The sequence below is a fragment of the Tupaia chinensis genome, unplaced genomic scaffold (genome assembly GCF_000334495.1).
Source record: "Tupaia chinensis unplaced genomic scaffold, TupChi_1.0 Scaffold000275_1, whole genome shotgun sequence".
Lineage (NCBI taxonomy): Eukaryota > Metazoa > Chordata > Mammalia > Scandentia > Tupaiidae > Tupaia > Tupaia belangeri.
The window spans coordinates 4,948,199-4,962,774 of record NW_006159757.1 but is presented as its reverse complement, the minus strand read 5'-3'; positions in this window follow the sequence as shown (position 1 = coordinate 4,962,774).

Genomic DNA, 14,576 nt, shown 5'->3' with positions numbered 1-14,576 from the left:
CAAGAATGGGACACAGCACTCAAGTTTGTCTGATTTGGGCCCTGGTGAAGAAACCAGGGCATATCATGTGGTCTTCTCTCTATCTCCCTCCATCCCTCTCCCTTTCTTTTTCTCTCTGTATTTATTTATTTATTTTCTGTAGGGTGCATGTGCTCACTGGAGAAAGACAGAGAGGAAAAGTTTGAGAAATCACCTCTCAGGGGAGAAGGCCATGTCACAATCCCTTCTCCTCCATTCTCCTCTCAGGATTTGGGGTAAGCATGCAAACATTCCCAGTGTGATTTTCAAACCACCAGGTCTGGGACTCAAACTGCAGTCGGGACTCCAGACCATGTGCTGGGCCCAAGGGCCTACCATGTGACTCTAGTCTCTGAGCAGCAGTGTTTTAACAATGGACACCAACATGGCTGAGCCTTAGAACTTATATAAGAAAAAATAAAAGAGGGAAAATGCCAGGTCTCCTTGGATGTGTTCAAGGAAAAGTCCTGCTTCTCATAGACACAGGGATTTCTGCAAACATGGTTATTACTCCAAGGCTTGCAATTAATTAGGCTTTGAAATCATAATGGAAGAGATTTCTTAAATTCTTTGTCTGTATTGACGAATCGTTGGGCGCTTTGCACACTGGGAACTTCCTCAATGATTTCTTTAGTTCTACTTACCTTTGCTGTGCATTGCACACAACAGTAAGAGACTCTGGTACATGGTGCCACTAATTTATTTTGGAACAGTCCCTCTGTTTTTCTAGGATTATCAGGTTCTCTGGGTCCATGATTAATGTTCTTTTCTATGTTCCAAAATTCATTTTTGAGAGAAACAAAAATTCTCCGTTCTGCCTTTTAGGTAAGAGAAGCATACACAATTTGACCTGAGAAAGGTCCCTTCATTTCCTGGGATTCATTCATTTTGATGTCACTTTCTGAATGACATTATCAGTCTCATCTGAGGTGTCAATGCCCAATTATAATTTATAGAGTGATGTGATGGTTTCTGTCATGTGTATCTTATTTTACAGAGATAATTAGAACATCCCTCATTCCTAGAGGCTGTAAAGAACTTATAAATTCAACTATACCTTAAGGCTCTAAAATTGAGGGAAGAAATGAAAATAAAAAACAAAATTCCTTCTCAGACAACATTCAAGTTAGGAATTCCTCTCATGTTTCTTTAGATGATCTCTTGTGTGCTCACCAGTGCTACACTGTTTTCATCTTAGGAGTTTTAAGACAACCTTAAAATTCTTAAGATGGCTTTTAAATCGCCTCTTAGACAAATGTCATCTTTTAAAAAAATGCAGGAGAGAAAAATACATGAAAGTAAATATAATTTAATATCTGAGTTAACTTAAAAATCCAATAAAACTTTGATATATTAATTAACCCTAACAATGAACCAAAACCACCAAAACCCACACATTGAACTATTGGAAATGTAGACAAACTCCAAACTAGAACAGGGTTCAGCTTTGTGAGCCTACCTGCCCAGCCTCCCTAGGTTTATGGAATACATAACAAATTGAGGGCTCTCTCAAACATAGTGCAAGAAGCAATAGTTAAATGCTCATTACGCCTCAGGAACTGGTACTATGCAAGATTCAGTTGGTGTTCCTTTGCTGGTATTCTAGTAAAATAACCTATGTAATAAAGCCATGTGCTTCTGCTGGGTCTAATGGGAGCCTGTTTAGCCTTAGCTGTCATCGTTGCTATTGCAAGGCCATAAAAGTAAGTCCTGGCCCCCGTGCCGAGGGCTTAATAGAGAAGAGAGTCAACCCACGTGAAAATCAGTCTCTGTGTTTAAATAGAAACCTGGAAAAGGCTTGAAATGTATTTAGTCTACCAACAGTCTTCTTTATGTTTTTATTTGGGTTCCATGGGAATGGGTTTCTGTGTGGGAGCTTTGATGCTTCAACGGCAGGGAAATAGATGTGTTTTCTTTGGCAAATTTTAAAGAAAGTCCTAGCAAGGCATCCAGACAAATAGAGACAAAAGCTGGCGTGGAACACTGAAAGGAATTTTATGTAACACTAATAATTTTTTTCTTTTCATTTTTACATAACACCCTATATATAAGAGCAGCAATACGCAAATATTACTGTTACTTCTGTTATACAGAAATTTGTGAGGATTCTGCAAACATTGAGGATTATTTTCAACTAAATATGAGTATAAATATGGGCGCTTATTAATTAAAGTAAAATAAAGTCAAAGTGTCATCTCAAAATCACTAATTGAGAGATTATCTGAGGAAAAAAGAAGGAAATTGTGGATGCCCTGGTCATGGCATTTGAGAGTTTTCTGTGCCTTGGACTGAGGCCAAAGGCTGGTCGCTTAAGGAAAGTAGAACTGAAAACTTAGATCAGATTCATCTTTTATTAGTACAATGGAAAGTCATAAATATTTCTTGCAGTAAGACACAAGGCCTTCAGCACTGGCCATGTACATTCTGCTGACCACAATACAAGCATTTTCTTGATCATTATTTTCTAACCCTCTACATAGTCTGCTCTTGTAGCTTTTTGAGATATCATGATTTCTAATTTAAGTAAAAAAAGTTCTCATTTTTATTGGTCCTATATTTATTTCACTCTATGTGTCATAATAATTAGGATTTCTGAATTTAGTTAGTAATTCAAATTCACATTTTCCTCTATTTAAAAAAAAAAAAAAACTACTTTCCCATTAAAAAAAAATGAAAACAAGGAAGTAAGAGAACTTGCTAAGGTTTTTCTGTTACTCTAAGATAAGCACTGACTTCCTTAAAATGGTTCGTCTTTCTCCTCTGGCCTCGCTCCTCTCAGCATGCTCACCTTTACCCTTATTTCTGCCACACTAACTTATTTCACTTTCTCCCATGAAGTATAAAGGATATGCTCAGCCATTCTCAGGTGCTATTGCATATTGCTGGAGAATGTAATAAGAGGTTGAATTCATTATTAATCATATAGTTAAGTCTCTGTTGGTTTTACTTATGTTAACTAGCCAGCCAACTGATATAGCTTATTTGCCATTTGCCCTACAACTATATCTTCAACATTTTAAGAGAGATTTTTTGCTATAGGTCGTGTTCACTCACTGGAGAGACAGAGAGAGAGAATGAGAAATCACTCCCCAGGGGGGATAACCGCATTACAATCCCTTCACCTCCATTCTCTTCTTGGAACTTTGGGCTCACACATACATCCAACCTGTGTCAGTTTCAAACAACTAGTTCCAGGGCTCAAACTGTGGTTGACCATGAGGAAGTCCTGAACCTAAACCACTATGCCACCTACTGGCCCCTATCTTTGATGTTTTAATGATTAAATCCTGGTCCAACCGGAACACGATTTGGAGAAGAAATATGTGCTGCCTACATTTCCTGGCTCCTGGCCCCTTCTTCTATCTTCAAAGCCAGCAACACTGCATCTCTCTAGCACCTGTCGTCTCTAACTACAAGCTGAAGAGATTCTCTGCTTTCAAAGAAGTATGTGATTAGTTTGAGCCAATTTGAATAATCCAGGATAATCTTCCATCACAAGGTGTTAATTTAATCAAGTTTGCGCTGTCCTTATTGCCATGTAACGTATTGACAAGTTCTGGGAATTAGAACATGGACATCTCTGGTGGGGAAGGCATTATTCTGTCCACCACTGATAGTGATTTTCTTTTTTCCCTTTTAACACTATAACACAAGTAGGTGGAACACTGAGAAGGAATTTTGAAGCTGGAATACACATAGATGTGAGGTAAAGGACCTCAAAGAGAACTGGACGCTATACCTGCTGTGGGAAATATTGAGAACTAAGCCTCTTTACATCTCGAAAATCCTCAAATGTCTGAATAATGTACTGGTTACCTTTGGAAGCAGGAATAAAGTAAGAGGAGTTTCAAATAAAGAGGATTATTTGAAACTCTATTTAAGAAGCATATAATTCCCCAGGTCCATCCTATATCTCTGTGAAGTTTAATTTTTTTTCCCCATAAGAGTATCACAGAAAGATTACACAGAAAATAGTAAAACAAATAATATCTAAATAGAGGACAAGAGGGCCAGGAAAGAGCAATATGTGTGTATCTGTGTGTGTGTGTGTGTGTGTGTGTGTATATATATATATATATATATATGTACATATATATTAGATCTTTATCCATTTGTTTTCTTATCCCTCTGGTCTCCTAGCATGTTGGAAGCCAAAAAATTCTAGAGATTTAAAAAGCCATCTCGGGAGAATTTGACCAAAGTGGAAGAAACCTAAAGACACTGGCATCAGAGGTCCTGCAATCAAACATGCAGCCAGTGTCCACAAAGAGAAAGTTCACAGTCAAACCCCATTCCCATTCTTAGGGTGCATTCCAGTGAGCTCAGCCCCCTCATTTTCATTATGAGAACATGAGAAAGAAATACTAGTTGTCTGAATGATGTTTTTATCTTGAAACTAGAGTCAAAAGTAAATAAATCAAAGAGACCACTGATGGCATAATAGTTATGTCACTAGAATCCCATGTAGTCAACAGTAGTTTGAGTCCCAGACCCAGTGGCTTAAAATTCATGCTGGGCACATGTGCATGCATGCCCAAAATCTCAACAAGAGACTGGAGGAGAAGAGATTATGGTATGGCCTTCCCCCCGGGGAGTGATTTCTTAATTTCTGTCTCTCTGTAACTGTCTCTCTGGCAAGCTCCTGCACCCTATAGCAGAACAGTATCTCTAAGGAAAAATAAAAGGTAAATAAACAGGAAACTTTAGAGAAAACAAACTATGCTGGAAGATACAATTTTAGAAAAAACTTTATTAAATTGCCAATACAACATAGGATTTATTATATCCAAAACACAAGAACAGAATGCTACAAAAAATAGGACATTTCCAATAACCAAGGGAAAAACAATCTTTAGCAATAAACATGAAAAACTCAGATTCAGTGAAGCTATTGAGAAAACATTGAGAGAATCCTTAGAAAGTAGAGCAAATATAGAAAGCAGTGAAAAATGGGAGGCGGGCAGCTTGTGAGGTGGTGATTAAGGTAGCTGATTCCACATGTCCAACAGTACACATTTCGAGTCCCAGACCCAGTGGCTTGAAACATATGCTTGAAGCATGTGCATGCGTGCCCAGAATTCCACAAGGAGATGAGATGAAAGAGAAGAGATTGCAAAGTGGCCATTCACATGGAGAGTACTTTCACTTTCTCCTTCTTTTCCTCCCTCTCTCACTCGTCAGCAATGAGCTGGTAAAAATTTTTAAAAGGGGTGTGTACAGAAGTCTGACTACTTTTCCAATTTTCCAAAATCTTTTCAAAAAATACTGGGAAAGTCATGCCCACAAACATTAACAGACCATTTATTTTCCATTAACAGGGTTATTCCTACATCCTGTCCTTGGCATAGTGTCTTTGAGATGTATATTTCAACCATTTACAGTATATTCTTTTGCTTATCTCTTCCCAAGACACAGAACTTCCCTTTTCCTTAAGATGTAGATTAAGCCTTTCTTTAACTAATGTTTTCCCAAGACACAGATCTTCCCTTCCAATCACCAACCTAAGAATTATGGACCCCACCTATAACCTACAAGCCCCTACTTCGACATGTCCCTCCTTTTTAGGCCAGAGGAATTGAAAATCTCTTCACTAAATTTTATCTGTCAATCTCAAAAACAAATAAAAGGAACCCTGCACTTGATCAACCCAAGAAAGACATGTATGCTTCTTCTCCGGGACTAGGGCACTCATATTTGGCTTGGAAATAAACTGCATTAATTATTAATCATTAAATTTTACAGTTGGTTATTTTTCCATCAATAGAGGAATGGAGGATTTAAAAAGAAAATGACTGGTACCAGCAGTTAGTGTAATGGCTATGTCGCTGGACTCCCACGTAGTCAACTACTGTTCGAGTCCCGGACCTGGTGGCTTAAACTCATGCCAGGCGTGTGTGCGTGCGTGCCCAAGATCCCAAGAGGAGAATGGAGAAAAAGGGATTGTGGCGTGGCCATCCCCCCGGGGGCGATTTCTCTCTTTTTATCTCTCTGTCTCTGTCTGTCTGGCGAGCGCACGCACCCTATAGCAAAGAAAAAAAAAATCTCAAAAAAAATAAAATAACAAAACAAAAATAAATAAAATATAAATAAAAAGCAAATGACTATTCCAGGAGATCAACATCCGAATAAAAGGTGTCTAGTAAGTAACTTGAAGAAATAAAAGATATAAAATGAAAAGAAGCCACAAGTAATAAATATGGAGTCGTTACCAAGAAGAGACTACATTTTGTTATGCAACTGCATGACATATGTCAAAAGATCTTCGAGAGTAGACTCCTAAGATTACTTGAAGGATAACTCATTCAGAAAGCAAAATAGTAATGTATAGTAGCTTACATGAATGAAAAACATGAGGTCAAGATGAGATGGGAGAAGTGTGGGATCTGTGTAGTGAGAAATGAAGGCTAAGACAAGGTATCTGTAAACAGAACAATCTCTTTTAATAGCAAGAGGCAAAAGAACTAATGGCTTGTTAATTTTAAAAGACTAGATGCAGGAGATTTAAACTTGAACAGAGAGGATGTATGTTCAAAATCAATAGGTTAATGAAAATAAACAATTGTGGCAGTTTATATAAAATATAGTTGTTGGGGGTCAGATGGTGATGCAGTGTTAATGCTAAAGGGCACATATGGGAAAGGTGCTGGGTTGGCATCCCGGGACCACTGCAAGTATGGTAGGCACATGCTACCCATGAGCCAGGCCAGCTGAAGCTAGGGATGATCATAATGTGAAGACCCTTTTACAGTAGTAACTTTCTCCTTCTGTCTATCTCTGTCACTTTCTCTTATGGAAGAAAGAAAGAAACTTCAAATACACACTTCTACAATATAGGTGCATCCTTTAACAAGGTTGTCAAAAATGGATAAATGATTATGATTTCAATAAAATGGTACTGGGGAAACAATATCCACCTGCAGGAGAACGAAATTGGACCTTACGTCTCTCTCCTACAAAGACCAACTTGATCCAACATCTGCCCACCTCTCAATTATCCTTTCTTGCCACTCACTTCCGCGCTCCATTGGTTAATAGGACAAGCTTGTAATGGCCTCAGGGTCTTTGCACTGGCTCTTTCCACATTAAAAGCAGTCCCTCTAGCTCTCCTTGTGACTTTTTCGCTCACTGCGTCTCCTCGTTGCTTTGAAAAGAGCTTCCTGACCACCCTTTCTGAATAACTCTCTTTCCAAGCATAAAGCAACAAATCAATCGGCTCATTCTTCTTTCTAGAATTTCCTGATTAATCTTCCTCACACAGCTTGCTAGTGCGAAGGAAAGGATGACTATGCTATTGTGAGACTTCAAAGTAGCAAATACTTCTGTAAATGTATATGTGTGCATGCTAAGAGCTCAAAACTGGCTTTTTGGATTACAAAGTCATGTAATTAAGATAGTTTACTGATGAGAAGGTTAAAAATGAATAAGTAAATTGAGCAATTAACACACTTATCATTTGGTGCAGCCCAGATTTATATGCAGATTTTTAAGCTTCCAGAGCACTTTATGTGTTCCTTCCTTTTAAAATTGAGTGATAGTGGGATCAACAGATGACATAATGATTACATCATTGGACTCTCACGTAGTTGACTGTGGTTCAAGGCCCAGACCTGGTGGCTTAAAACTCACACAGGACAGATGTGTGTTTGTGTGTGTGTGTGTGTGTGTGTGTGTGTGTGTGGCCAAAGTCCCAAGAGGAGAATGAAGGAGATGGGATCGCAGTGTGGCCATCCCTCCTGGGGATGATTTCTTGCTTTCTGTCTCTCTGTCTCTCCAGCAAGTACACATGCCCTAGGCAAAAATCTCTCTTATAAAAGAAAATGAGTGATAATTCTGGCCCCATAGCACAATGTTGCATATAGGAAGCAGATCCCACATGGCAAATAGTAGTTCAAACCCCATTCTGGCAGACTGAAGACAATTCAGGTGCCTGTGTATGTGTGTGCCCAAAATCCTTACAAGAAGAAGTGAAGAAAAAGGATTGTGGGGTGATCATACCCAATTTTCTCTCTCTCTTTCACTCTCTATGTGGAGCATGTTCTCCCCATTTAGTGATGCATTTAGAGATTTCCCTACTAATTACCACCAATGGAAACTACATAAACTAGTTGAGGATAGACATCTTAGCTCTATAATAAACAAGTATTTAACCCTGAGTAAATTTTGGCATACATACATGCACCCATGAAACTTTTGGGTTGTTGGAAAAGTCATGATGTATTTTTCTATGCAAACTGCATCCCGACTTTTCTGACAACCCAGTATCTCCATCATCAAGATAGTGAACACATCCATCTCTCCTGAATGTCTCCTTGTGTGCTTTGAATATAGTTTTACTTACTTCCATGCTCTCTACCTTCCCAGGCAAAGTGATCTGTGATCATTTTAAATCTTTTGGATTTTATAGAATCATCTATAAATAGAATCAAAGTGTGCTCTATTGTATGGTCTCATTCATTCAGCACAATTACATTGAGATTCATCTAAGTTGTCATAGTTATCAATAGTTCCTGTCTTTGTATTGCTAGAATACTTTTTCGATGTGTGGATATACACATGGTTTTGTTTGTTTGTTTATGTTTATTCATTTGTTTCTCCTATGAGAGAGAGAGAACTTTCCAATAGGCAGGGAGTCCTGACACCATCCATTCCTGGCCTTCAGTCAGCCCCAGATAATGGATGAGCAAGCCTATGCCCAACATTCTCAGAGAAGTCTCTGAACTTGAACCAGAAACCTTCCCATGTGATTGCCTTGCAGAGCATTTCATTTTACCACTGGACCACCATTTGTCCCCACATGATGTTTATTTTAATTATTTCACCTATTGATGAATATTTGGGGTGTTCCCATGTTTTGGCTATGGGCCATAAAGTCTTTTTAAAAATGTGTACAATCATGTTCTCTAGGGTTAATACCGAGAAATGAAATGGCTAGATTATAAGTAGACATATGTTAATTTTTTAAAAGTAGTCCAACTGATTTCTAAGGTGTTTGTAACAATTGTCTTTCTACTCAATATAGGGAAGTTCCTGCTCCTCCAAACCCTTGCTAGCATTCACTATGGTTATTATTATTAATTTTAGCTCTGTAGTAAGTCTAACTGCTTTAACTTTCATTTAGATAAATCTCACTTCTTTAATTTTTATTTTCCTGGTAACTATGATGTTCAGCATCTTGTGATTATTTGTAATCTTTGCATTTTCTTTGGCAAAGTATCTGTTTGAATATTTTGTTCATTTATTTAAGTTGATAATTTCCTTACTACTAAATTTTGGCATAATTTATAGTTGATATATTATGCATGCAAGTTCTTTATCAAATACATACTTAGTAAATATTGGTTGTTGTAAAACTCATGACTTTTTTTATGTTTTGCTATGTAAAAATGCATCATGCCTTTTCCAACAACCCAGTACATTATCTTAGTCTTTGATTTGTCTGTTTATTTTCTTTCTTTCTTGTTTTTTCTTTTTGTCATAAGGTACATGTACTCACCAGAGAGAGACTGTGAGAAGGAAAATGAGAAATCACCCTTCAGGGGCATGGCCATGCTGTAATCCCTTATCCGTCATTCTCTTCCTGAGATTTTGGACATGCATGCACATGGACCCGAGACTCAAACCGTGATGGCCATATGGGAGTCTGGTACCTTAACCACCATGTCGCCTGCTGGCCCTCTTTATTTTCTTAATACTATATTTCAAAGTCAGAAGGCTCTTTTTTTTTTTTTTTTTTAGAGAGAGATTTTTGCTATAAGACACTTAGACTCTCCAGAAAGACAGAGAGATACAGAGAAACAGAAAGTGAGAAATCAACCAACCCCCCCAGGGGGGATGGCCATGCCAAAATCCCTTCTCCTCCAGTCTCCTCTCAGGATCTTGGGGCATGCATACACGTACATGCACCCAGCGTGAGTTTAAGCCACTGGGTCTGGGACTCAAACTGCAGTCAACTACGTGGAGTTCTAGTGACGTAACCATTATGTCATTTGCTGATCCCAGGAAGGTTTTTTCTTAACTAAAATATTATTTTATTTTTATTTATTATTATTATTATTTTGATTTACTATAGAGCACATGCACTCATCAGAGACAGACACACAGAGGGAGCTAGACACTGAGAAAGCAAGCCGCCAAGTCCAGGACTCAAACTGCTGTCAGCTATTGGGCGTTTATTACACTAACCACCATACCACCTGGGTCCCCCAAATCGGAAGTTTTAAATTTCAATTAGATATACTATATAAATCAAATCATATATTGGATATTTGTCAAATTTTATAAATCTGCTTAATCAAAGGTCTAAAGGTTTTTTTTCTATAGTTAATTCAAGATGCTTTAAATTTTAGCTTTAAATTAGGGTTATGACCTATTATGAGTTAATTTTTACGTATTATTAAAAAAATCCAATTTCTTTTTTTCCTCTTTTATTCTTTCTCCCTTTTATTCCTCTGACTCTCTCTTTTTATCTTTATCTCTTTCTTTCTCTCTTTTTTGGTTCCAGAACCAATTTCAAAAAAGATTATCATTCCTAAGTTAAATTGCCTCACACCTTTGTCAAAAGTCACTTAATATTTTTACTCTATTGAGTTACAGATATCTATTTTTCTATCTTGACACAGCACACTGTCTCTATTACTCCACCTTTATAAATCTTAAAATACCCTATGACTTTGTTGGTTTTTTTCCCAAAATTTTTCTGGCTATTCTAGGTTCTTTACATGTCTATGTGAATTATAAAATCTGATGGTCAATTTTTTTTTTCTTTTCTTTTCTTTTTAGAAATTTTTTGTATTACTCCACCTTTATAAATCTTAAAATACCCTGTGACTTTGTTGGGTTTTTTCCCAAAATTTTTCTGGCTATTCTAGGTTCTTTACATGTCTATGTGAATTATAAAATCTGATGGTCAATTTTTTTTCTTTACTTTTATTTTTAGAGGTTTTTTGCCTTAGGGCATGTGCACTCACCAGAGAGAGAGAGAGAGAGACAGAGATAGTGAGAGGGAAAGTAAGAAATCACCTTCCAGAGGGATTGACCATGCCGTAATCCTTTCTCTTCCATTCTCCTCCTGGGATCTTGTGCACATATGCACATGTGCCTCGCATGAATTTCAAGCCAATGAGGCCAAGATGTGAATTGATTGAGTCAGCCATGTGGGAGTCCAGCGACGTTAAGTGCTACACCATCTATTTGCCCCCGATGGTCAATTTCTAAAAAAGCCTTTATAAGTATTTTGAAATTATTGGTCAATTTGTAGAAAATTGTATCTTAATGTAACTAGCTGTCAAATTTTCAGATACCCTTTATCAGGTTAAAGAAGTGCTCTACTATTTCCAGTTTGCAAGACTGTTTATTAGGTATATACATGTTAAATTTTGTCAAGTGCTTTTTTTCTCTGTCTACTGAAATAATCATATGGTTTCTGTTTTTAGTTTGTTAATATGGCAAATTATTTGATTTATAAATGTTAATCCAATCTTGTATTCCTGGGATAAATCAGACTTAGTCATGATATAGTATTCTTTAGGTATATATAATTGAATTTGATTAACTAAAACTTCATTTAGAATTTTTGCATCAGAATTCTTGAGCCATGATAGTTATAGATTCTTTTTGATATGTCTATTTTTATGTCATGGTAATGCTGACCACATAAATGAGTTAGAAAGTACAATCTTGGGTCATTTTATGAGGGGTATATGTGTTGTTTGTCAATTTTGTGCTGAGTGAACAGCACAGTAGCTATATGGCATAATCTATGCACTCTTACAGGACAACTGTCATATGTGTGCTATGTAATTGACCAAATTGTTATGTGACACATGACTTCATTTTCTCTTCAATACTTTTAAACTTTGTGTAGAGTTTACATTATTTCTTACTTAAATGGTATATTTCTGTTTGGTATATTTCTTTTCATTGCTGAATGCTCTCTCATTGGGTAGATATGCCACTTCTTTTTAATCTATTACTTGTTGATGGACAATAAAGCCATAGATCTGGCACCAACTGATGTTATGTCACTGGACTCCCACGTAGTTGACCATGGTTCAATTCCTGGACCTGGCAACTTAAAACTTGTGCTAGGAATATGTATATGTATGTCCCGCCCCAGGGGGACAGTCAAACAGGTTTTCTGAGGGAAGGAGTGAGAGCCAGGACAAATGGCACAGTGTTACAACACGGAGACGACACAGTGTCTTCAGGGTCGTCCATTTATTGTGGGCAGCAAGGTACAGCACAGAGATGACGCGGTGTTACAACTCTTCAGGGTCTTCTGGGTCGTCTGTCTCGTCTTCCTGGTCATCTGTTGATTGTGGGTCAGGCATCGTGGTTTTATATATAGGCTTGTGGGCCATGATTGGTTGTAAAAGGTGGGTTATGTTTGGTTGTAAAAGGTGGGTTATGATTGGTTGCTTTTGGAACAATCATGAGGTGCCAGATATGCAAATCTGAGGGATTCTAGTGGCCAATCAGAGTATGGTTTCAAAGGTCAGGTTTTTTGAAGGGAACCAATTGTGGCTTTTGGCATTGTGTAATTGTTTGCTTTCTGAGAAACCGGCAATGTTCACTGGTCCGCAGCCTCCCACATATGTATGCCAAAAACCCCAAGAGAAAAATGGAAGGCAAAGGATTACTGCATGGCCAATCCCCTTTGGGGGGTGAATTCTTGCTTTCAGTCTCTCTCTCTCTCCAGCAAATGCATGTGCCCTATAGCAAAAAGTTTCTCTATTTCCAAAAAAAGAGGGATTAGCAGATGGCATAATGGTTATGTATCTGGACTCCCATGTAGGCAACCATGATTCGTGTCCTGAACCCAGTGACTTAAAACTCACACCAGGAGTGTATATTTACATGCCCAAAATCCCAGGAGGAGAATGGAAAAGGGTTTGCAGCATTCCCATGCCCCCTGGAGGAATGATTTCTTGCTTTTTGTCTTTCTGTCTTTCCGGTGAGCACATACAAAATCTCTCTCTTCAAAAAAAAGGGGGGGCAGAAGATGGCATAATAGTTATGTCACTGGACCCCCACATAGGCAACGGTGGTTTGAGTCTCAAACCCGGCTAATTAAAATTCATGCCTGACACATATGTGTTAATATCCGAAAACCTGGGAGGAGAATGCAGAAGGGATTGCAGTGTGGTCACCCCCCTTGGAGGTTGGTTTTTCATTTCTGTCTCTCTGTCTCTCTCTGTCTCTCTGGTGAGCACATGTGCCCTACAGTAAAAATCTCTCTTAGAAAAAAAAATAAATAAGTCACAGACCCAGATTTTTTGTTGTTGTTTATTTGTTGTTTTTGTTTCCTGTAATAAATTTTAAACTAAGTGTTTAATTTCTCTACTGTTTACAGGAATGTTCATGTTTTCTATTTCCTCTAGCATGAAGTTTATTAGTTTGTGTCTTTCAAACAATTTGTCTATTTTATCTAAATTTTCAAAGTTCCTGGTGTAGAATTGTTCAGAATCCTTTCTTACTACCCTTTTACTATCTGTAGAATACATAGTGATATCACTTCTCATATTACTATTCACAATTCGTGTCCACTGTTCTTTTCTGATCAAGCAACCAAAGATATGACAATTTTATTGATTCTTCTCAAAGGACCAGCTTATGGTGTAGCTGATATTTTCTAATTTTTATCTATTTTTCTTCTTCATTGGATTTTACTAAATTATTTCATTTCTATAGCTTGCTTTGAAGTCCAGTATTTATGCAATTTCCAAAGCTTTTATTATACGTATGTTATAAACCCTACAATGCAATGTTATTCTTTTCATTAGGCAGTCAATTATATTTTAAAGAGATTTAGGTAATCCTAAAATATTCTACACGGCTGGACAGTAGCACAGTGATAAAATGTGAAGCTCTGTGAAGCAGACCCATTCAGAAATGTTGCTGGTTTATGCCCAAAGACTTCTCTGAGTATACAGCTATGCGTGTGCCTATCATCTGGGGCTGGCTGAAGCCAGGGGCGGATTGTGGTATTAAGACCCATGGGGAGCACTCTCTTGTTCTATCTCTCTTTCACTTGTGAAATAAATAAATAAACTTAAAAATACATATCGTGTATATTGACCTACATATTTATCACTTCAAATGATCTTCATTTTTACCTTATGTATGTATGTTTATAATAGATATTTCCATCTGATATTATTTTTCTTCATCCTGAATGACTTCCTTTACATCGTCTTTAGAATGAGTCTGCTGGTGATAAATGATTTCGGTTTTGGGGCCCGAGGATAGTATAGTGCACATACAACATTCTCCAATGCTGGACTCATGGTACAGACTGGGGTTCATGTATTGAGCTCTCTCTGTATATACTGTGTACATGTGTGCAGGTCTGGGATCTTGGCTAGCTTTGGCTGGGGTATATTTCAGGGTGAAGACTCTGTTAGAGGTTCCGGTGTTTTTTTCTTCAGTCTTTTTTTGTCTATTATGGAATAGATAAATAAATGAAACCAAAAATGTTAGCTTAGCTTTCTTATGTTTGAAAAATATTTTACTTATCTTTTTTGTTTTATAGAGAGATATTTTTGCTATATGGTATGTAC